The sequence below is a fragment of the Cinclus cinclus genome, chromosome Z, assembly GCF_963662255.1.
Source record: "Cinclus cinclus chromosome Z, bCinCin1.1, whole genome shotgun sequence".
NCBI lineage: Eukaryota > Metazoa > Chordata > Aves > Passeriformes > Cinclidae > Cinclus > Cinclus cinclus.
Genome location: NC_085084.1, coordinates 31,881,091 through 31,903,791, shown reverse-complemented (window position 1 = coordinate 31,903,791; position 22,701 = coordinate 31,881,091). Strand labels below are relative to the sequence as shown.

Sequence of the window (22,701 nt, the reverse complement as noted above, 5' to 3'; positions counted from 1 at the left end):
TGCATAACCATCATCTGAAGACCTTCCTCTGCTACATATGTATTAAGGAAGTTACATGCTTACCGCATGTGCAATACTTGTGATGTGTATGTCCTTGTCTCAAAGTGCATATCAGCTGTTCCAGCTGCCACAGCTCCTGGGTTCCTAATGCTTTCTTTTTGCATAATAACAGAAGAGAATATGTGATCTCAAAACCAAAATGAAACACAAAATCTCTGTCTGTGATCAGAAAAGCATGTATGCACAGGTTCATATTTAAAAGTGAGCACATGCTTAAGAGTTTTATTGAATAAAGATGAACTTTGACTATGCAATTTACTATAATCTCTGAAATTCTGCCTAGAAATCAGGGAGGATAAGTCTTAAGAAGCACTTTACATTCAGAGGCAGTTTTGTTAGTAGCAAACACTGCAAGCTGCATTTTTCCTTCCTCCTCTTCTTCTTAAATGATACTACTGTGCAAAATCTTCCTAAAAAAAAAATAGAAAAAAAATCTAAATTCAAATCTTAAAGACTATCTCCCAGTGAAACAATGGACATTTGACAACTGAATTCATTTTCCAGGCACTGTTTTGGATCACTGCTTAATCAACTGTGCACACTATTGTGCAAATAGACTCACTGAAGTGATTTGGATGGCACCCTACAGTGAAGAGAGACATCCAGAAGACTGTAGGTTTAGTGAATCACTTAGGTCGTGAAGCAGTTTTCAAGGGAAGGAACCTAAAGAAGCGAGCGAAACTGACCCGGTAATACACCAGGCCAATGTGGAAATAAATCAACAGTAACATCATATTATTGCAGGTTTCCAGCAAGGATACTGTGTCCTACTCTTAGTAAGCATAGAAAGATCTAGATACAGCTCTTACCTACACTTCGTGAGAAAGAACTGTGTGCACTAATGCAGTCTTGGAAAAATCTAATCTGTGCAATTCACTGTATCTAGCTCTGAGGAACAGTGGCTGCTGCCATTTATTCAAATGATGGAGAGAATGCTACTTCTGCCCTCCACAGGGATCTGAAGGCACCTGTGCCATCCTGTTGGAGGATAATAAAGTGATTTTGATCCATTTAAGTTTTATTTCACGTCAGAGTTACGGGCAACTTGGCCCAGTAACTGAATGGGACAGGTTTTATTTGCTATGTGTTTAGGAAGCTGTGGGAGGGGGTGGGTTAAGTACTTCAGCTCTGCACATACACAGATTGCATATTACTTGACTTATTTTGGTGACTTTTATGAAGGAAAAGGGTGGAAAGGAGATCAGAATTAGACCTGCTTCAAAAATTTCCCATCCTCTGTAAGAAAAGTGGAAATAATTTGTTCTCTGTCTTGCAGTGGACATGGATGCAGTGGGATACACAAAGCTTTAGGCATTTCATGGTGAAAATAAAAACAAATAAAAATAAATGCTGAAAAACATGTCCCTGGTTACCAACAAAAACCCCTTCCATGTTGGAAAGTTTGCTCAATTATTAGGTTTCAAGACAACACATAAATCTTTGGCACCCCCAAAAGTTGTTACTGTCAAGGCCACAGCAGAGTTGGGCTTTTCATTTGGAGCAGCTGAGCCTCAGCTCGTGCAGGAACAACCAGATTCCTGCAAAGGTCCTCTGCCGTTGGGCTGGTGGTGCCCAAGGTCCAGGGCTGGCCACACAGGGGTTTTGCTCTTGTAGCTGCTGACTTGAGAGACAAATGGCACAGTACCATTTTTGTCCTGCATCACCTTGTGAAGTTGGTTGCTGGATTGCTTAGAGTGACATCAGAAGTCCTATTGACTTCAGGGAGGCAACCATGGGATAAATATCCTACAGCACACTGTCAGGAGTGCAAAACAAAGCATTCTTCTTGTTTGATCTCAGCAAGCATGGGAGAGTGCTGAGCACTGGTGAAATGCTTGCAAGAAAGTAAAGGTTTTCACCCAAGTGGCTTTTAATCAGAGATTTTTTTTATTCTCATTGAAACAGTTGACACAGAAAAAAGGGAGCTGTTTTTCACATAAAGTACCATTTCAACATTTTATCAAAAGTATCAACAAAAGTTCTTTAAACTCTCTTTTTGTCAAACAGAGATTATACTATGCAGACGAGCTCAGGAAGCTGCAGAGAGACAAATGAGGGCAAATATCCTCCTATTTGCTCCCACACATAGGACTAAATGGAGATTTCCAATTTCCATGCTTCATAGGGAGTTGTAGCAAGTTTTCCCTCTCCAGCTGTGGGATCTAGGGAGACAGAAGAAAAAAAATAAGAAAGATGAAGAAAAATCTGCACACACCAGAAATGTTACTCTCAGTGAATGCTGAAATGTTATTCTTACACAGTGTATCCCTCAGTGCAAGTGCCAGAGTTCAAAAACAAGCGGTGTTGACACAATAGGACCAGCAGTGCTACAAGAAAAATGGGTGGTGGTCCCCAGCCAGAAAAGCAAAAAGCTGTTAAGGACATCTGTGAAAAACAACTGAAGGGACTAGGGTCATATATAAATTAGGATGGTAAGACATGGAGATAACAGGTTCACAGAAGTGTAATTGGCCTTCAGAGGCATTAATACTGCTGTTACCACTGCCAGAGAGCAGGACTGGCATACACTTTTCACGATAATATTTTACAACAATGTCCCAGATTCTTTATAAAATTTGGATTTTATATCTGGGAAGAATGAAAACATTTATTTTATATTTAAAAGTTTACTTTATATTTATTTTACTTTAAAAGTAAAAAAAATGGGAGGATTTTTGTGCTTCAACATGAGTGCTTTAAGTAATTTTTTTACATCTGAAAAAGTTTCATCTTTTTACTTCCTTTTACTTCACTTTCTTTCAAGTTCTGGGTTCTATTTACTTCTTCCCAAAGAAAGGGGGGGTCAGAAGAACAAGAAGGGACTTTTGGAGGAAATTGTTGTTCCTATGTTCTCTTATTTTGTTTCTTCAAAGCACAATGATAAAGAAGTACAAATTACCTTAATTTTGAAAAATCAAAGTTAAAAATTAAGAAAATTGATTTTCCATTTCTTAAAAGCTAAAATGGAATGTAAATGCAGATGAAAATGAAATTAAAAGACTTCTTTTTCCTGGAACATCTGGTAAAAAAATTAAGGGCATTTCAAAAAGGAATTTTGTTGTTCCAATGCATTTTCTTGAGAAATGAATTTGATTTTCAGTCTGCCAGAAGGAAAGGGGCAAGTTTTCTCTACCAGAACTGCCAGAATTCAATTTAAGTAAATTCTGCAGAATCACTATATGGTTGATGCAGAAATCATTACTGACAAAAATGGGGGACCATTTCTGTAGACGTATTTTTTAAAAAATAGACTGGGTACAGTCCTTTGCTCATGAGGCAGTAATGCCCTTTTTACTTACTGCATAGTCTATTTAAGTACTACTTCTTCTGGATCTCCTTTCCATTTAAAAAAAGACCATACAGTGACATGCTCATAAATTTTCATTCTCTGGCCTTGCCAAAGAGAGCTGCTTGTCCACCAGTCATTACCTTCAAACTTTTGCATGAGGATGTTGCTTTACAGCTCATTGCCTCACAACTCTTTGTTGATCCCAGCCAGTGCATGGTTGAACTTTGATGCTCTCACTGGAATGACAATAACTGCACATCACAAGCTTATCTCATTCAGAAGCATGCTTTTAATTTCCCCTTATACTGAGCTCTTGTGTCCCACACAGGTTATCAGACACCCTTAACAGATGTATGCAGAAAGGAGACTTGAACAAATTAAAGTCCTGCTAATGCCAGCAATCACGATTTGCACTGTGCAAAGACAAATGCCAAGACTATTATTTTGCTTATGTCCATCCACTGAGTTAGTAAAAGACTGGAAGGAAAGGTCAAACCACTTGGCTTTCCTTTGTTTCACCACTCCTTCTGCAAGCTGTGCTATGGGGAGTCAGGCCACTAACACAGTCAGCGTCTGTCTGGGTGCAGCCTTGGAACTGGAATGCCACTGCCTAAGCTTCTTAGAAAGTCTAAATGTCTCCTACCCCTGCTCTGCCTTGCATTGCCCCTGTGCTTGTCAGAGATTTTTAAATTGTAGCCAAACTTCTTCTCTCTTTCATCTCCATTATTGGCTTCTGACAGTAAGATTATCTGTAGCAAAAAAATGCAGTGGATTAGGTTAGAATTTTCTGTATTGGTGCTTAAACTCTGCTTATAATATTGTAATAATTTCTCTTTCCCAGGCCAATTCCATGCATTATATATCACTGAATCAATATAAAACTCTTATTTCGGCTTCTCTTTTATAGCTTTCAGAACTCCTAAGAGCTGTTGTTAAGTTGCTACAGTCATCCATTAACCTCTTGCTGATCTATTATCCTCTCCTCTGTATAAGTAGATTTACTTCCCAAAGTCTTTTCACTGACGTGTCTTTCAAATCTCTCTTCTTTAAGGTCTTCTCTGGCCCATAGCTCACTTTCTGACATCCTACTACAACTGGCTGTAAGAACTGTAGACAGCATTACAATAGAGAATAGAGGAAATACAATCTCTCCCCTCTTGACTCCTCAGGCTACTGCCTGAAAAATCAGACAAGCCCCTGTAACGTCAACATTGCCCACACTTAGCTGACCACACCTTAAACTGTATCACACTGCTAATAATGTTTCTGCAGTATGAGTAATTAATGTTCCTTACATGCTGGTGTATAGTTTAAGAATTGCTGTTACAGTATGAGCCCCAAGAAAGTCTCATATCTAGTCAGAGGTGACCACCTCACCTGCTCTGGACAGTATCTTCCTTAGGACAAATTCCTGTTAATTTCTACACTTTATTGCTTAGCAGTAGAAGAAAAAGATCCTTTTAAATATTCCTCTTTCTTCTAGTTGTTGTTATTTTGCCCTACAGAGCCCTGTCATATTTTTTTCTGAAAGCTGAAGATCTTTTGGAACAGTTAGCCCACAGCTGCAGCAGTTAGGTCAAGTGTGTGAAAGTGTGTGGTCAGAGATTTTAATTAGCTGGGGTTAGATACACAGATAGATTAAATAAATTTTTATACTGGAAAGGCCTTTTGATGTTGATCTGTTCACTTCTGTAATACTGTCATACATCTTCATTTAGCAGAGTTTGCATCACACCTGGTAATTCTGGCTAAGGTAGAGGACATTTGGATCTCAGATTTTTCAACTAACAGAAAATCTCCCAGAAAAAAAAAAAAAAAGTCTTCTCAATTTATCTCTGTGCAGCATACTCCATATAACTCAACTCCAACATCACGGCCATAACTTCTATTTCAGCTACACCCTGTGTTTAAGAACCTGCTCACAGTCACCACTTCAGCATACCCTGTGCAAATGTGCAAACAGATTAATCCTCCTGATTTCATCTGTAGCTGAGCTGTACTTTAACAATTAGTTATAATCCCTATTAAAATCTGACCTGTTATTTCTGTCTACGTCTAGCTTCTTCTAGGCAATGGGGCATTTCTAGCTTTCATGATCTTGTTTCTGCAACAATGCACAAATCAGTGTGCATGTAGATTAACTGAATGCTTGCAGTCTGGCATTTCATGCTTTCCCAGAGACTACAACAGATTTCAGCTGTTAACCTGTTTAATAACAGGTTATTTCAAAAGGACACCTAGCGCAGTCACTGCTATTGGCCACATAGCAGGTTTCTATAAAGTATTGATAGCATATGCAAATTCATTGGCTTCAAAGTCACGAGGAAACCTCACAGTCAACAAGACTGTTCCTCCAGGCCAAAGGCTAAGATTTCTTCAACCATGCCTTGTCTCCCATTGGTTTAACTGTACCACTTGGCACAGAGTTTAAACAAGCACACTTTTCCTGGAGACATTTCCTGGGGACTAGACTGAAATAAATGAAGGTTCAAAAGCTTCTGTTACTCCTCTACTCCCAGTTTGCTTCCTCCCTAACAAAGCTGGTTGGGCCATGTGTTTTTGAGCAGTCCAGCCATAAGGTCTTCAGCATTCTTCACCTTCCTCAGCACAATGATAGATCCATACTTCCTATGTGCCGATGCTGGAACTACCTCAGTGCAGTCACTGGTATATCCTGCTCACACACATCTTGAACCTTGTATATACATATGCTCCAGGAGTGGCAGTAAACAACTGTGTGTAGGAACTGATGAATAAGCACATATTAGGACCTGTCCATGATGTTTTAACTGGATATTTTTGGCAAAGGAGTGGTTTACGCAGGAATTAAAAGCATAGCTTTATTTTTGTGAAGGCATGGGCAGGCCAGGTACAGAAATCCTAGAAGCTGCCATCAACATCCTGCTATAGAAAAGAGTCCTAAAGCAAGTGTCAGAAAAAAGTAGAAGAATGGGAGAAAAATAAAATATTTTTGTACAGTTTGCTAGAATTGTACAACAGCAGTTGGATAATAACTTAAAGCTGAATTTGTTTATCAGTTTACTTTTAACTAGTATGGTTATGTATGCTTTACTAAGGTGGTAACATTCCCAAAAACAGTATTTCAGTGAATATGCTGTTGTGATGGAGCTGACTTTTAAATTTTTATATATCAAAATGGACACTATTATATTGTCTAACATACTATTTTGAGAAGAATTTTAAGCAAGAATAATTTTGTTCTATAAAGAGAATGACACAAAAAATCTTTGTCTTTCAAAGTTTGATGTACTTTACATCACATCCTAAATGAAACGGTTTTACGTTAAGGTGTTATATAATTAAATAGTTATTAGTATTAGTATTAGTATTAGTATTAGTATTAGCATTAGTATTAGTATTAGTATTAGTATTGTCCTCTTGCAAGGCCATGGGACCCTGAGGAACAAACACATATAAGACTTTGCAACAGAGAACTAGATTTAATTCACACATCTTGGTGTAACTAGGCCCTCTTTTTATCCTTTGATTTTGATAAAGGCTGGTTGTGAGATGAATGATTTGCCTCTTCAGAAAGGTGAGTTTCTTGCTTTTTTTACAGTTATCATGGTTGCACCTTTAATCTGTATATAACTGCAAATTTAAATAATTTCTTGTGATCTTGCTCCCGGGACACATTTTTCTTTTGCTTTCTGAGGGGAAACTTCTATGTGCTATGCATGTTGGTGAACAATTCCCAGTAGATTATTATATATCTCTTTCAAGGCAAACACTTTACCTGTACTAGCTATCAGGACTACCTTTTTTATAGTTCAGGTTTCTCAGCTACTGAATGACAAGAAAGTATATGCACCATACAAAATATGCATGAGTGTATGTACTGAGATGTGCCATTATAGACTTCCCTTCATACAGACCAAGCATTATGAGTGGAACGGGTTTTAGCATTGTGTATATGATAGCTGTGTGTCATTCTGTAAGTCATTTCAGAGCAAGAAGAGGAAAATATATCTGAGGTGACAGAATGCAGTTTAAATACAGGACTCCTAGCGAGTATGTATGCAAGCAAGCTGCAATATACTGGCTAGCTTGTCTTCAGTAGGAGAACAGCACAATAGCCAGCCATTTACTGACATCCTACTTTTATAAATGCAGGATGTGTTTTCACCAGCCTGCTCCTGTGGGAAAGGTGGCAAGACTTCAGGTTCATGCTACCACAGGATGCAATAAAGGACTGTTTCTGTCCAGAATAAGTACAGGTGTTCAGCTGCATAGCACATATGCCAAACTTTCTATACATTTCTGCTTATATATATATATTTTTATATATATATACATTTTTTTTTGCCAAGAGAGTGCAGTTTGGTGGTGTTTATTCTGGTAGTGGACATTAACCAGTGGCTCCACCCTGTTTCTGGTTTGCTCTATTGATGCAAGGCAAACATGCAAAATTTTTCTGAAGGACCCCCAGGGAGTGCAGAGAGAAGCAGCAGAAATACAGTCATCTCCTTTTGGCATAGAGGTGGAAGGATGTAGTCTGAGCCTTTCTACTGTTCCTGTCTACCTTTTGTATATCTTGCTTCCAAATTATCCTGGCCTTGTGCTGTGTGTTGCTTTTCTGCAACTTGCTTAGCTCAGTTCAGCTCATGTCACAGCAATGAGCCAAAAGTACAAGACTCTCAGACTTCCTTGAGGGAAAATAAATACCTTGCTGAAGACAGTAATGAGTGTGACGCATAAAGATTCAAAATTCTGAAGATGTAGTGACTGCAGTGTCTACCACATAGCATGGCCATGTTTGCAGTGATCTGAAGTACTATTCTGCCACACAACACAACTTCAGAGATAGAACTTACATGGATATATTAAGGCCCAAGAAGGCTGAAGATGAAAAAATGTTATTTGAAGTAAACTGTTGTGTAACTCTTAGGAAATGCAATGAAGTGGAGCTGCAGAGTTTATTTTTGTACAGCTCCTCAATGTACCGTGTGCATTAGGAATTATTAAGTGTTTTCTGAAAAACAGTTCACTGAAAAAGGTTCAGTCTGACAAAAGAGCACATTTGGGTTTTCCATAGAGTTGCATTAAAATCAAGGGCAATCTATACTGATATGTCTCATTTTCTTATCTGTTTCTGGAATTATATACAAAGTAAGCTTGAGGTTTTCTGGCAGTACTTTAACATATGGTCTGAATTTCAGGCTTGCTAGTGTAGAAACTAGCATAGGAATTTTGTGTTAAAGTTTTGCAGTGGTTGAGAGCTGAGTTAACCATTATGGACATAAGACACAAATAATCCAATTTTTTCTGTTTCTGAGGAGTCTTGCAAAGACCTCCAAGTCATTTTAATTTTATCATTAAGTACAGCTCCCTGTGCAGCTTATGCGCCAGTTGAAGCCTCTGACTGGTTTGCATCCTTTGACCATTCTGGTACAGTACAGTCCCAATTGAAACGAACAAGGTATTTGCACTCAGTGTTTGCCTCGTGTGATCACTGTTTTCTTGATGAGGATATGCCCCTGTTTATTTAAGAATTATAAAATTGAAATATTTAAGAAAATAATTTGGAAAAGTGAAGAGTAACTGAAGAGTACTCATGGCTGTAAATGAACACCCTTATATACATGCAGTTAAAGATTCTTGCTGGGAAAAAAAGCCAAAACAAACAAAACCCAAAAAACCCCATACTCGGTCATTAAGGCAAACAATGTCCTGCTCAAGGCAATGACAAGGACTTCAGGGACAAAACACAATTGCAGTCACAGTTGAACAGTTGCAGAACAGCCTTTTATCATGGTTTAAAACAATTTATGGGGTGGTTCGCTAGTTTTGTGCATATGATATTTCGTGAGAAAAGGAGACATTCACGGAAATTTTTTATTTTTTCTGAGAGCTTCCTCTATGTCTGACAACAACCAATCAGTGACCAGTTTTGAGAACTGACAACCTATTAAACTAGCGAGAAGGCTGAACACGCCGCTGGGAACTCGCATTTTGAAAGGAACAAGGCGCGGCAGGGTCTCTTTCCCTTCCAGTGGGAATCAGGCAGCGCCGGCCCGGGCCGGGCTGGGCCGGGCTGGCTCTGGCACAAGGCTTGGGAAGCCTGCCGGGCCCCGTTTCGACCGGGGCTCCCGGTGTCTGATGGAGAAGGAGAGGGGAGACCGGCGTGGCTGTAAGATCCTAGCCCCCACCAGCCCCGCCGGCGAGGCCCACGGCCTGGCTGCCATAGGTGCTGCTGCCGGCCCGGGCAGCTCTGGGCAGGGCCTGCCCTGCCGTGCCCCTGCGGCCCGGCCCGGGGGAGGGGGCTGGAATGGCAGGCAGCCAAAGCAACCATCACTGTTTCTGGCTGGGCCGCTGCTGTCCTGGCCCAGCCCCAGCGTGGCTGCCAAAAGACTCCCTCAGTAACCAGCTCCCGATGGCACCCTGAAGAGATAGCAGGACCATCTGCAGACCCGGGCAAGGTATTAACTCTTCCACTGCACAGATGAGACTTGAAGACACTTTGTTTCTCTAACCTGAGTGAAAGAGAAGGACAGAGATGAAGACATGTACAGAAACAGCATGAAAGCAAGAGTCAGGTCTGAGATGAGGGGTTGAGCAGATTCCCTAATTTGGACTTAAACTCTTTCTTAAGCTATGGAGAAGATAATGATTGATAAATCAGAGACTCCTGTTTAAGACCCTGTAACTTACGAAATGCTTTTGGGGTGGATGAAATATTCCATCTGTAGACACGAGGGGAGGCATTCATGCTAAAATAAGCAGATGTTGAGATAACTGTGATCCCGTGAGTGTGAGGAAGTCCCTTGCCTCCAGGGAAGGGATGAAACACTTCTGTTTTCAAAAGATGAAGAGAGCCTTTGCTTGAACTGCTGATACTTAGGCTTACGTACCCCATAAGTTGCCATGCTCCTGCATAAGAATTATGGGAAACTGTCAGTCGAGGAAGGAACTTTTACAAAGTGATCAGATTTCCATTCTCCTGGGTGGCTGATTCAGTGTGACATCGAGGCCACGAGAAAACTTTTTATTGTGGAGAAGTCTCCATAGACTGAAGAGATACTTCTCTCCCTTGGTAAACTGGAGAAAGATTATATTTAGAGATGGTAAACTGACCAGTTTGTTCCTGTTCGTTGCCAGTGTGAAAGAAAAGAACTTGTGGGAAGAGAAGTGTTCTGAAAGTTTTATTCTGATTCTAACTATTTTTTTCTTGTATTTCCCAGTAATAAAGTATGTTTCTTTGTACCATTCAAAGTTTAAGCCAGTTTTGCCTTTTTCCCAACTCTATCTCACAGCAGGAAATTGGTAAATAATTCTAGTGGGTGCACTGGCAATTTGGCCAGCACTAAATCCACCACATTAGTTGGTTCGTTGGCCAGGACATTTCAAATTGGTGAACTAAAACCACTATGGTGAACACTTCAAAATATGTTACCTCTCCTTTTAGGTTTAGCCACTCCCCTTTTCACCTGTAAGGAGAGAGGAATGTGAGAAAATATAAATGAAAAAATAACAATTGAGCAGAAGATGGAGCAGCAACAGGGAGAATGCCTCGGGCTGCCTGTGTTATAAGTGTTTGTCACACACACTGACTCAGAGCCAATTGAACATCAACAAGGGGAATTTATTAAGCAAGCGGTAACAAGCAAAAGCAGCGCTGGGCGGCCGGGAGTTAGCACTCCACCAACGGCGCGCGCTTTCCTCTCTCAGTCCTTTGGGTTTTATACCCCTTGTTTCTGGTGTGCGTGTCCCTTTTGCAATCGTGTCTGCGCTGGCACTGCCTGTTGATAGGGGTCGTACTTTGCCCTCCGGTGGTCGTTGCAATGAAGAAGACTCCTCTTCCCGGCAGAACCTCTGCCTTATCAGTAGATCCTTTTTACACGTTGAACAATGGATACTTAAGTATGGTTAATTAACTCAGCTCAAACTAATCAAGACATTCTTATGGACTACGGGTGCATGACTTGTGCCCTCTCAGATCTGGTTTTATTCTTTGTTATTTTATTGAACTCTTGGTAGTCCTTCTAATTTAATGAACAATTTTTATGTTGTTTTTATTACAATCCCTCCTTTTTTTCTTTCATAATTTGTTCATTAAATCTTTTTAATTCTTGATAGCTCAATGCAAGCTCTTTTTCCACCTCCTCATCATTTAAGATGTGCTCGTATTTAGCTTTAATTAACATCAGGTGAGCAGCTTCTAATCGCCTTTTTACAATTTCTATGATCTTATTAAAGATGCAAGGTCCGAAAGTTAATCCGAACACCAGAAATAACAAAGGACCTGCAATTGTAGATAGCAGAGTAGTAAGCCAGGGAGAACTGTTAAACCAAGTTTCATACCAGGACTGTTGAGCTTCTCTTTCTCGCTTTCTTTGCTCTAGCCTTTCTCTCAGTTTAGCCATTGTATCTCTAACAATCCCGGTGTGATCTGCATAAATGCAACATTCTTCTTTAAGTGCTGCGCACAGTCCTCCTTGCTGAAGGAAGATTAAATCTAGCCCCCTTCGGTTTTGTAATACTACCTCAGATAAAGATCAAACAGATTTTTCTAAGGCTGTGATTGATTCTTCTATTCTAGCTAAATCTTCATCTACTGCTATCCTTAATGTATTAAACTCTGTTGTTTGTCTCACTAGGGAAGCTATTCCTGTACCAGCTCCCGCAGTGCCCACCAACATAAGTGTGGCTACAGTAAGAGCTGTAAAGGGCTCTCTTTTTTGTAAATGATGTTCTGGGGTATTTTGGGCTTGATATACATATTCCTCTGGATGGTATATAATTTTGGGGACCACCACAACTTGTACACAATAGTCTGATGTTTCATTAAAGGTGTCCAGAGAGATACATGGTGTTAGTCCTCCTACACTGCAGATCCATTTTGCATTTTCTATAGGTATTAACCATTTGGCAGCGGCTTCTCTTTTCTTGGCACTAGTCATCACCTTACAAAGGTGCTGCATCTTAGTTGGTACGTTTCCCACACATCGGCCTTTTCCTGTTACAGAAGCCAGAGTAATCCCTGGCCTGCTAGGTTTTTTCCAGTTACATTGATTGGGGTTACTTCCGTTTATTCTTTTAGCTTTTTGAATTACCCCAATAGCTTCATAAAACGGTGGCTTAATGCTAAAGCATAGCCAACAATGCTCAGTTAAGTTAGGCTGGGTTACATTGAGCACATTAAAAGTTGCAGAAAGCAAATTCCACAAAGGGTTATTAGGAAGTGGGGTATCGGTGGGGAGGTCAGTGGAAAAAGTGTTGTTCTTTGTTTTGGTAGTGGTATTACCTATTGATTCAATGTCAGGCTTCAATTTCGGGGACTCCTTTACCACTGGGTTAGGACCAACACCCACTAGGTCTTTTGGGGCTATTTCTTTCTTTATTAGTATTAATCCTCCTCGGTCTGTGCCAGATTCCCAAAACCGAATTCCCCAGATTTTCCCAATATTCCACCCTGGATCCTGTGGATTGGTTATGTTAAGGTAAATCATCCAACAGGTATTTCGATTTCCCCCTTGCACTGTGCCATCATATCCATGTTTGGGTTTTTGACATCCAGGCGGTCCCCACCCGACTCTAAGGTATCTGTCTTGGCCTGCCCCCGGTTCCCAATCAGAGGCAATAGTTTCGCATCCCCAATATGCACAATAGTAATGTCCAGGCCAATTGCAATAACCCCGTCCTGGATTTGAGCTTGGGCACATATAAAAGGCCTTAGATTGTACTTGTCTTTTGTATGTGTTATCAGTCCCTGCTCGAATAATTGAGCTCAAATGTGTTTGGAAGCTTGGGGCTGCAGTCGTAATTGTTGAGTTTATAACTATCGAGTCTTCTATTTGTATCAAAGACCATTTGAAAGGTTGATGCTTGTTCGCATAAGCATCTACTTGGCTGATTTGTATATATATTACAGCTAAAATTCCCATAACCTGCCAAGAAGGGTGTGGTCCTGGTGGATTTTTATTTTCAATTCTTTTGTGTCTTAATGTGAAATTTTTATTTTTGCACCCCCCTTCTGGGTCTTTGAGTGATTTCTGGGATTTAAAATCCTTGAGGCAGTTCTCGGAACATTTCTGAATTGTTCCAGTCTGTGGGTTCTCTCCTCCACCTTTTCTTATCCCTCTGCCTCGCTCGCCGACTCGGTTGCTTCGAGCGCGAGGGGAACCATCTTCTCGGCAGCAAGGATATTCTTCAGGAGGGCCATGTCGTTTTTTTGTTGCCTCTTTTTATAAGATTCCCAGTTCTTATCCTTCACTGACGGTGAAGAACACCAGACCCCAGGTACTGCTTTTCTACAATTTCCCTTAATGATTTTAGCTATGAAAGGAACTGGTTCATTAGGATGGAAGCAATAATTTTCTGGCCTTGCCCCTCCCCTTGTGAATATCCTTCCCCTTTACGTAAAATTATTTTAGTAAGCTCCTGTTCTAGTTGATAGCAATTTTTACAAACACTGCTAGGTGGACTTCCTCTCTAACAATGGACCCACCACCGTTCTTGGCAAATTTTACAAACAAAACATACAAATGGATAACAACCACAATCCTTGTTCGAGCAATATATCTTGAAATATCCAGTTATCAAGTAGTTACACTTAATTTCGCTGTCCCATTTTACCCGAACTACCTTGACAGTGTTCATTTAAGTCCGTTTTAGGGTGACTCTAAGATCTCCTGGGGCGCTGGTTACTTTCCAGGGTTCCTCGGAGGAGGAGTGTATAGGTCCTTTTATCCTGCTTGCATGAGTCCAGCCTTTTTCCGCGGTTCTGATGGCAGTTTCTGTGGTGAGTAACACAACATAGGGACCTTCCCAAGTTGGAGTTAACGTATTTTCTTTCCATGTTTTAACCAAAACCTTATCACCCACTTTTATATTGTGAATCGCTAAGTCAAGAGGAGGTCTTTGTACCAATAATCCAGCTTTTCTGAGTTTATCACAAGCTTGTGTCAGCTGTATTATGTAATGATTAATTTGTTGATTACTTATCTCGGGATGATCCGCTGGGGCATCCATATTATACGGCATTCCGTAAAGCATTTCAAAGGGGGAAATCCCTACATCAGTCCGGGGTTGAGTGCGTATATTTAGCAAAGCTAAAGGTAAACATTTTACCCAAGATAATTGTGTTTCATACATCAGCTTGGTTAGTTGTTTCTTTATTTCTCCATTTATTCTTTCTACTTTCCCCGAACTCTGTGGGTGCCAAGGAGTGTGATACTTCCATTTTGTCCCCAGGGCTGAAACAATTTCTTTAGCGATTTTAGATGTAAAATGTGCCCCCCTGTCTGAATCTATCACCTCTATTAACCCATATCGAGGGATGATATCTTCTAGCAAAATTTTCACCACTGCTTGTGTAGTTGCCCTAGAGGTAGGAAAAGCTTCTACAAAATGGGTTAAATGGTCAATTATCACTAACAAATGTTTGTATCTCCCTACTTTAGGCAAATCAGTAAAGTCAATTTGAATGTGTGAAAAAGGTCTGTACGCTAAATCCCTTCCCCCAGCTTCCCGTTGTCTCCACTGCTTCTTATTCACCTTTTGACAGGTTAAACATTGTTGTGTGACCTGTTTGGCTAAGTTATACATCCCAATACAGACATATTTAATAGCAAAATGATCTATCAAGGCTTGTGTACCCCAGTGAGTTTTGGAGTGGATGGCTTCCAAAATTCTTCGGGCTACCGGTTTTGGAAGAACTTCGCGACCGTCTGGCAATTCTCGTTTATTTCCCTTCTTCACTACCCCCATTTCATTCAATTTCTGTTGTTCTCTCTCAGTGAATGTGAGTATTTGAATTGGCCCGTGATAATAACAATGCGTCTTAGTGGGATTCAAACAGACACATTCCATCTTATCTATTTTGGAATCTTCCCAGCAAAGCATACAAGGTAATTTGTTTAAATCTTTTTTACAAAAGGAGCAATTTCTCTTAACTCTTGCAGCCTTTTCTTTTAATACCCTGAGGGCTGCGGCCTTTGCTTCGTGATCTGCTAGGTTATTTCCCCTCACTCGATTGTTTACTCCAGTCTGGTGCCCTTTTACATGGACCACAGCTATTTCAGTGGGCCACCTTAGAGCCTGTAAAACTTTCCTTACTAAATCTTCATGAATTAATCCTTTTCCCTGAGAATTAATTAAACCTCTCTCTTCCCAAATTTTTCCAAAGGTATGCACCACCCCATAAGCATATTTTGAGTCCGTAAAGATTGTTCCTGCTTTTCCTTTCAATAATTTCAATGCTCGCCATACAGCATACAATTCACAAGCCTGCGCTGACCACACAGAATTTAGTGGTCCTGATTCTATCACCTCTAGGGTCTTTCCATTAATTACTGCATAACCAGATTTTCTCCTTCCTTCAACTACTCGGGAAGACCCATCCACAAACAGTTTTTCCCCATATTCTAATTCTTCCTCTTCAAGGTCTGGTCTGATTTTTGTTTGTTCTTCTATTACTCTTAAACAATCATGCTTTAAGTTTTCACTCGGTTCCCCATATAAAAATTGGGCGGGATTTTGGAGAGAGGTAGTCTCTAAGCTCAATTTAGGAGAAGATATAAGGATCCCTTCATATTTTAAAAGCCGAGCATCAGTTATCCATTTGTCTGCTTTCTGTTGGAGGACCCCCCTTATGTTGTGAGGGGACAAAACATGCAACTCTCCCCCGAAAGTGATTTTTACAGCTTCTTCTACTAACAGAGCAGCAGCCACTATCGACTGCAAACATGTTGGCCAACCCCTTGATACTGGATCTAGTAATTTAGATAGGTAGGCCACAGGCTTTTTACTGCCAGCCCAATCCTGGGCTAACACCCCATATGCTGTTCCTTCTGTTGTGTTTACAAAGAGATAAAAAGGCCTTTTTAAATCCGGGAGGCTTAATACAGGTGCATTTACCAACTCTGTCTTGAGAATTTGTAATTTGTCTTCATCTAACTGATTCCACTTAAGTAAACCAGTCTTGGTTAATTTTTCATATAAAAATTTTACTTTCCCACTAAACCCCTCAATCCATTGTCTACAATATCCAAATAATCCCAGTAATTGTCTCACCTCTCGTTTTGTTTGTGGCCTTGGCATAGATAAGATCCCTTTTATCCTATCCGGATCTATCTTTTTCATTCCTTGCTTCAGCCTGTATCCCAGGTATTTTACTTCTTCTTCTACAAATTGGAGTTTAGATTTTGATACCTTCAGTCCTTTTAAACTAAGGAAGTTCAACAGCTTTATGCTCTCTTGCCTTACCACCCATTCCTCCTTGCCAGCAATCAACAAGTCATCCACATATTGAATCAACACGGCCCCTTCTCCTAACTTATAATCACTTAGTAATTGTTCAAGTGCTTGGCCGAACAAATTGGGGGACTCGGTAAATCCTTGAGGAAGAACCGTCCAGCGAAGCTGCTGTTTTCTATGAGTATCTGGGTCTTCCCACTCAAATGCAAAATAATCCCTACAATTCTCTTTCAAGGGGCACGCCCAAAAAGCATCTTTTAAATCTATTACACTATACCATTGATTATCAGGTCCTAATTGGCTCAACAGGGTGTAAGGGTTTGCTACTATGGGAAATCGTTCCACGGTTCTTTTATTAATTTCCCGTAAATCATGTACTAACCGGTATTTCCCATCAGGTTTCTTAACAGGGAGAATGGGTGTATTAAAAGGGGACATGCAGGGTTCCAACAATCCTTGTTTTAGAAGTCTTTCAACTTCGGGTTTTATCCCCATTTTCCCTTCATCTGAAATTGGATATTGTTTAATCTTTACTGGAATGTCAGGGTCTTTCAATGTCACTTCAAACGGTTCTATCTCCAATCGACCCACAGTGTCAGGGGTATACCAAACTTCTGGGTTTATTTCCTGTTCATCCTCTACTCGCAATGGACATAATTTTACTGTTAATCGTTTATTTTCTATACTAATTTCAATTCCTAATTCTACCATAAGATCTCTTCCTAAAAGATTGTAATCAGCTTCAGGTACCAACAGGAGGGTTCCTAAACCCAATTTTGAGCTGCTTTCAAAAGCTACATCTTTAATCACAGGTACACTAAAAGGTTCTCCCTTCGCTCCCACAACTTGGATTCTTTCTTTTGATATTTTACATCCTAAAGGGAGGCTTTGTACTGTGGACCTTTCTGCTCCAGTGTCAATTAAAAACTCAATTTCCTGTTGCTGGGGACCTACTTTCAGCTTTACCAGGGGCTCTGATCTTTCTCGGGTCCCCAGCAAATAGAGCCCCTGACCCCCCTAATCTTCCTTAAATTCTTTCTCATCTGCAATCCTTTTCCGACAATCTCTCCGAAAATGCCCTCTCTTTCCACAATAATAACAAGTCCCCTGGGTGCCCTCCTTTTCTCTAGGCACATTTCTGGTTCTAGGAGGGCCCGCCTTCGAGGGGAATCGACTAGTTGTTACCCGTTGCCCCTCATGTACTACTGCCATCATTACTTTAGCCTGCTTCCTGTGTCCTTCTTCCTCTCTCCGGACATACACCTTCTGTGCTTCCCGCAACAATTCGTCTAAACCACGATCATGCCAATCCTCAATTTTCTCTAACTTTTTCCTGATGTCAGGCCAAGATTTTGCTACAAATTGAGTTTTTAATAACACTTGACCTTCTGGAGTATCAGGATTCACTCCGGAATATAGTTGAAATGACCTTCGGAGCCTCTCTATCCATTCAGTAGGGTCTTCATCTTTCTTTTGGCTTTCACAGAAGGCTTTATTTACATTTTGTCCCCGAGGGACAGATTCCCAGATTCCTTGGATTAGGATAGTTCTTAAGTCTGCCATATGGGCTCGGTGCTGTGGATTTTGCTTATCCCAATTAGGGCGTTGCAATGGCCACTTCACATCAGCTTGGGGACCTGCCTGGTGGTCCCTGTCCCACACCCTCATTCCCGCTGTTCTGATCATTCTCCTTTCCTCAGAAGAGAACAAAATTCCTATGATAGACTGCATTTCATCCCACGTATATATATTGGGACCCAAAAATTGATCAACCCTTTCCGCCACCCCAAGGGGATCTTCTAGCAAATGTCCCATCTCTTTCTTGAATTCTCTAACATCTCCAGAATTAAGGGGCACTTCTACATAGCCTATGCCCGGTATTTGGGCAGGCTGCCCCTGTTGTCCAGCATTTGGATTAGGGATCATCCCCAGGCCCACTTCTCTTAATGGATACAGGGTTGGACCTTCTCTATCCCTCCTAGACTGGCTGCGAGTGATCCTTCGGTTATCTTCGGATCTTAACTCGTGGTTCCCCAATTCTCGTTCCCCGGATTCTTCTTCATGATCTGACTCTAGGACTTGTGCCTGGGGAGGTGGGGGAACTGGGAGAGGAGGAGATATGTATGGCGGGGGGGGGAGCAGTCGGGACCTCCTCGGATCGTTTAGATTTCTTTTTTCCTCCCCAGGTGTTTAGGGCAAACAATCCAGTCCTAGTTTCTCCCACTATCCAAAGGGCAGCATATTCACTTTCTTCCAGGCAAAAAGGTTCTTTAGAGTTTACATAAATATTTAATGCCTGGCAAATCCAATCTTTGGAACTTCCGAATACTGGCCAAAACAGATTATCCCCACGGATCTGTTTCCCTCCCCACACCTCCATACAATAATGTATCATTTTGACCTTATCCTTCCCTTTCCTAGAAGAATAATCATTCCAATATTTAATCATCATCCCTAACGGACTGTCAGGGGGTATCTGGGGGAGCTTTACTGGGGTCCCCTTACCCATGGGATCAGAGGGCTTGCTTTTCCTCTGTCCCATCTTCCAGAACACCAACAAACACTCACACACACGTTTCCCTCTTTTTGTGGCCCAGTCCCTCGCGGGATTTGGGAACCGCACTACTCAGAGGTCTGCACTCACTTCGCCCACATTGGGCGTCTCATTTGCTGTGTCCTGGGATACCCAACCCCAACCGAGCGGATTCACAAATATACTTACGCTTCCTGCGTCTTCGCCCGGGGCTTCGTGCACAAAGATTATGGGGTTACCGGTTTTCCTTTGCTTGTTACCAATTTAGGGTTCGTCGGTAAGGGTCCAGGAGGGTGGACGCAGCACCAAGGCCGCTAAAAGCGGGGCGCCTCCCTGGTGGAGGTCTCCCACCGGGTTGCCCTTATCTGAGTCACAGCACCAATTTGTTATAAGTGTTTGTCACACACACTGACTCAGAGCCAATTGAACATCAACAAGGGGAATTTATTAAGCAAGCGGTAACAAGCAAAAGCAGCACTGGGCGGCCGGGAGTTAGCGCTCCACCAACGGCGCGCGCTTTCCTCTCTCAGTCCTTTGGGTTTTATACCCCTTGTTTCTGGTGTACTTGTCCCTTTTGCAATCGTGTCTCCGCTGGCGCTGCCTGTTGATAGGGGTCGTACTTTGCCCTCCGGTGGTCGTTGCAATGAAGAAGACTCCTCTTCCCGGCAGAACCTCTGCCTTATCAGTAGATCCTTTTTACACGTTGAACAATGGATACTTAAGTATGGTTAATTAACTCAGCTCAAACTAATCAAGACATTCTTATGGACTACGGGTGCATGACTTGTGCCCTCTCAGATCTGGTTTTATTCTTTGTTATTTTATTGAACTCTTGGTAGTCCTTCTAATTTAATGAACAATTTTTATGTTGTTTTTATTACACCTGGAATCAGAAAACACAAGCTGGCGGAGGAGCCCCTCCCCAAGATGGTGGCCTCCACAAAAGACCAGGTGGTCCAGTCATGGTAGGAGAGGCCGTTTCTCTTGAGCACATAGTGATGAAGAGAGAATGACAGAAGAAAAAACAACATGGCAACTGAACTTACACAATTACAAAATTCCCTCTTCCCCAAAATGACAACAGGGAACAAGAACCAAAAGAAACCTGGAGTCCAAAACCAGCAAATGCTGCCGATCTGTTTGCTCCACACCACTGACAGGCTGCCCATGGTGGCAGCGCTGTTGACAGTGGTGGCTGGAACTGGGCCAGAGGTTATAACTTGCAGAGAGACTCCACCTCCTCCTCAGCAAAAGCAGCAGCAAGCCAGCAGATGCAGCTTGGACTCTGTGCTCAGTGCTTAGACCAGGCACTACTGGCAGGCTGGGGCAACCATGTGGGGCAGGGCTGTTTCATTTTTCCTGGAAAAGTGAAAAAAATTAAAGATCTGATTAAAAATGTCCTCCCCTGCCCCAGGAACTGGAGTTGCCCATGGCAACCGTGGCCAAAAAGATGATGCCAACTGGTCCAAAAGTCCAGAAAAAAACAAAAGAAAACAAATGGGATCTTTTTCTGCTTTGAGCGGCCTCAGCTTTCCCCCTGAGAACGTAAAACAGAGAGATTCTGCGTGAGTGTTCCAAAACTCTTAAAGGGATCCTGGCACTTCCTGCCTCAAGAACATGGGCAAGAAACCTTGCCCATGGTTCTTCTTCTGACCCTTGGATCTTAAAATAACAATATTGGACAGATTGGTGTACGACAGATATGGAATACAATACACATTTTTGGTTTACCTGGGACACTAATGTGCTCTGTGGAGGAAAGAAGAGTCAGGACCCTGTTATATAGGCTTAACCTGTATCACTGGTGGCATGATGCAGAAGCTGATGTGAATCTCTTTGCTCACAACATTACTTTTAAAATACTATTTACTTTCAGACACAGGAGATGATATTAAAAATTAAAGTCTGGTCCACAAAGCAATGGAACTTGAACCCCCTTGAATTTGAGATTTTTCTGCTCTGTATACAAGGAAAAATCAAGGTATACTGCAGTTTCTTTGCCTGTTTTCTTCGGGTTTGGGCTCAGATGCCTGTTGTGGTATTCCCTATATCATTATATTTTTATACTTTAGGAAAGCAGTATCTTGGCTAATGCTGTAGATGCTGTGTTTTGCATTGTTGACTCATCAATCCCCTGGAAATTCCAGGGGCCTAAACAGCAGAAAATAGTAGTGCAGCTCTTTGTGTGTAGGGGATAATATAACAGTCTGGAGAGGGACATCAAAGAACTTCCACCCTGAAAGGCAAAGCTCCTGCAGAAGAAATCTTCAGTCAAGGATCAGAATCCCACCAGCAGTGTGATTTTACCATATCTTAGTGCAAAAATTTTCATAGTTACTGAAGTTCCTTTATTTTTTTCCTTTGGTCTGAGTAGAATGAACAAAAAGCACAAGAACAGCTGACCCAGCATTTTTTCTGTTGAGTGATGTGGAAAGGAGAAATAACATGTAGTTTCATCTGCAACTTGATTTGGTGGTTAACACCAAAATCTAAAATATCTAAATATTAAATCTAAAATACAGGAGCCCTAGTCAACTGTAAATTTGGAAATATTTATATGGATAACAATTGGTTTCCATCACCTTACCATTGTGGTATTTTGGGATGAAAATGCACTACCTTGTACAATACACACAATAAAAAACTATTTCTAAAATTTGTCCATAAGAATTATGACTAGATAAGAAAATCATAGCAGTCTGCTTCCCAGCCTGATACACAAGATCTGTTTGCAGGTGAGATTGCAAAATATGCCATAAACTGAACTGACAGAATTAGCTTGGGCATTTTAATTTTCCCATGATGACAATTGGATTACTTTTCTACCTTCCTCTAGATTTCTTCCATTGTGTCTTTATTAGATACAATCTCTAGAGGACAATGATATAGCACTTTTACTTCTGCACACTGGTTGTTCCAGGTATGTGCCAGGTTGAATATGGAAGTCCTGTCTTTGATTCATTAAGTAGATTCAAGAGCTGGCCAATACTCACGATTCAAGAGAAAACAGAAAGGAATTCACATAATCTGTGTATGCATAATGCATCCTAATGAAAGGACTGTAGCTCATTTTAGCACTCTGCTTTGAAAGATGCTGAGTACTGAGAGTCCAGACAGTGCTGCTAAAAATGGCAGCAAGACTTCAGTGGCATGCTGATGATAAATGGAGTTTTCCTTTGGGGTTTTCTCTGATGGTAGCCTACAGATGAAAAACTCTTTAAAGTCATGTGGCTTTGTTTAATCTGCTCTCTTTTCCAGGGGTGTTTTGCTCAGAGACCGCTAGAGCAATTTGTCTTAAGACCCACTATTTTCCACAGTGAGAATCATCAGTCAGGTATCTTAACCATGCCCGATCCCAGAGCTTGGAATGGCCCATCCCAAGACACTTCTAGCTAATAATGAGCACCTTTGCCATACTATTGCTGCCTCAGGGACCATCAGCTGCACACTGGAAGAAATGAAAACAGAAACCACTGTTCTCCATTCTGCAGCTCTGATTTCCCAGACAAATATAAAAGTTTGCTGGAGGAACATGAGCAAAGAATTTTCCAAGATAAAATGCAAAAAAATCTGTGAATACTATCTAATTGTACAAAGACAA

General features: G+C 41.2%; 1 pseudogene; it reads right to left on the bottom strand.

The window, feature by feature from the left end:
- Nucleotides 1-17,278, bottom strand: part of LOC134056921 (MLV-related proviral Env polyprotein-like) — a 33,479-nt pseudogene extending 16,201 nt beyond the window's left edge.
- Between the last annotated feature and the right edge of the window lie 5,423 nt (nucleotides 17,279-22,701).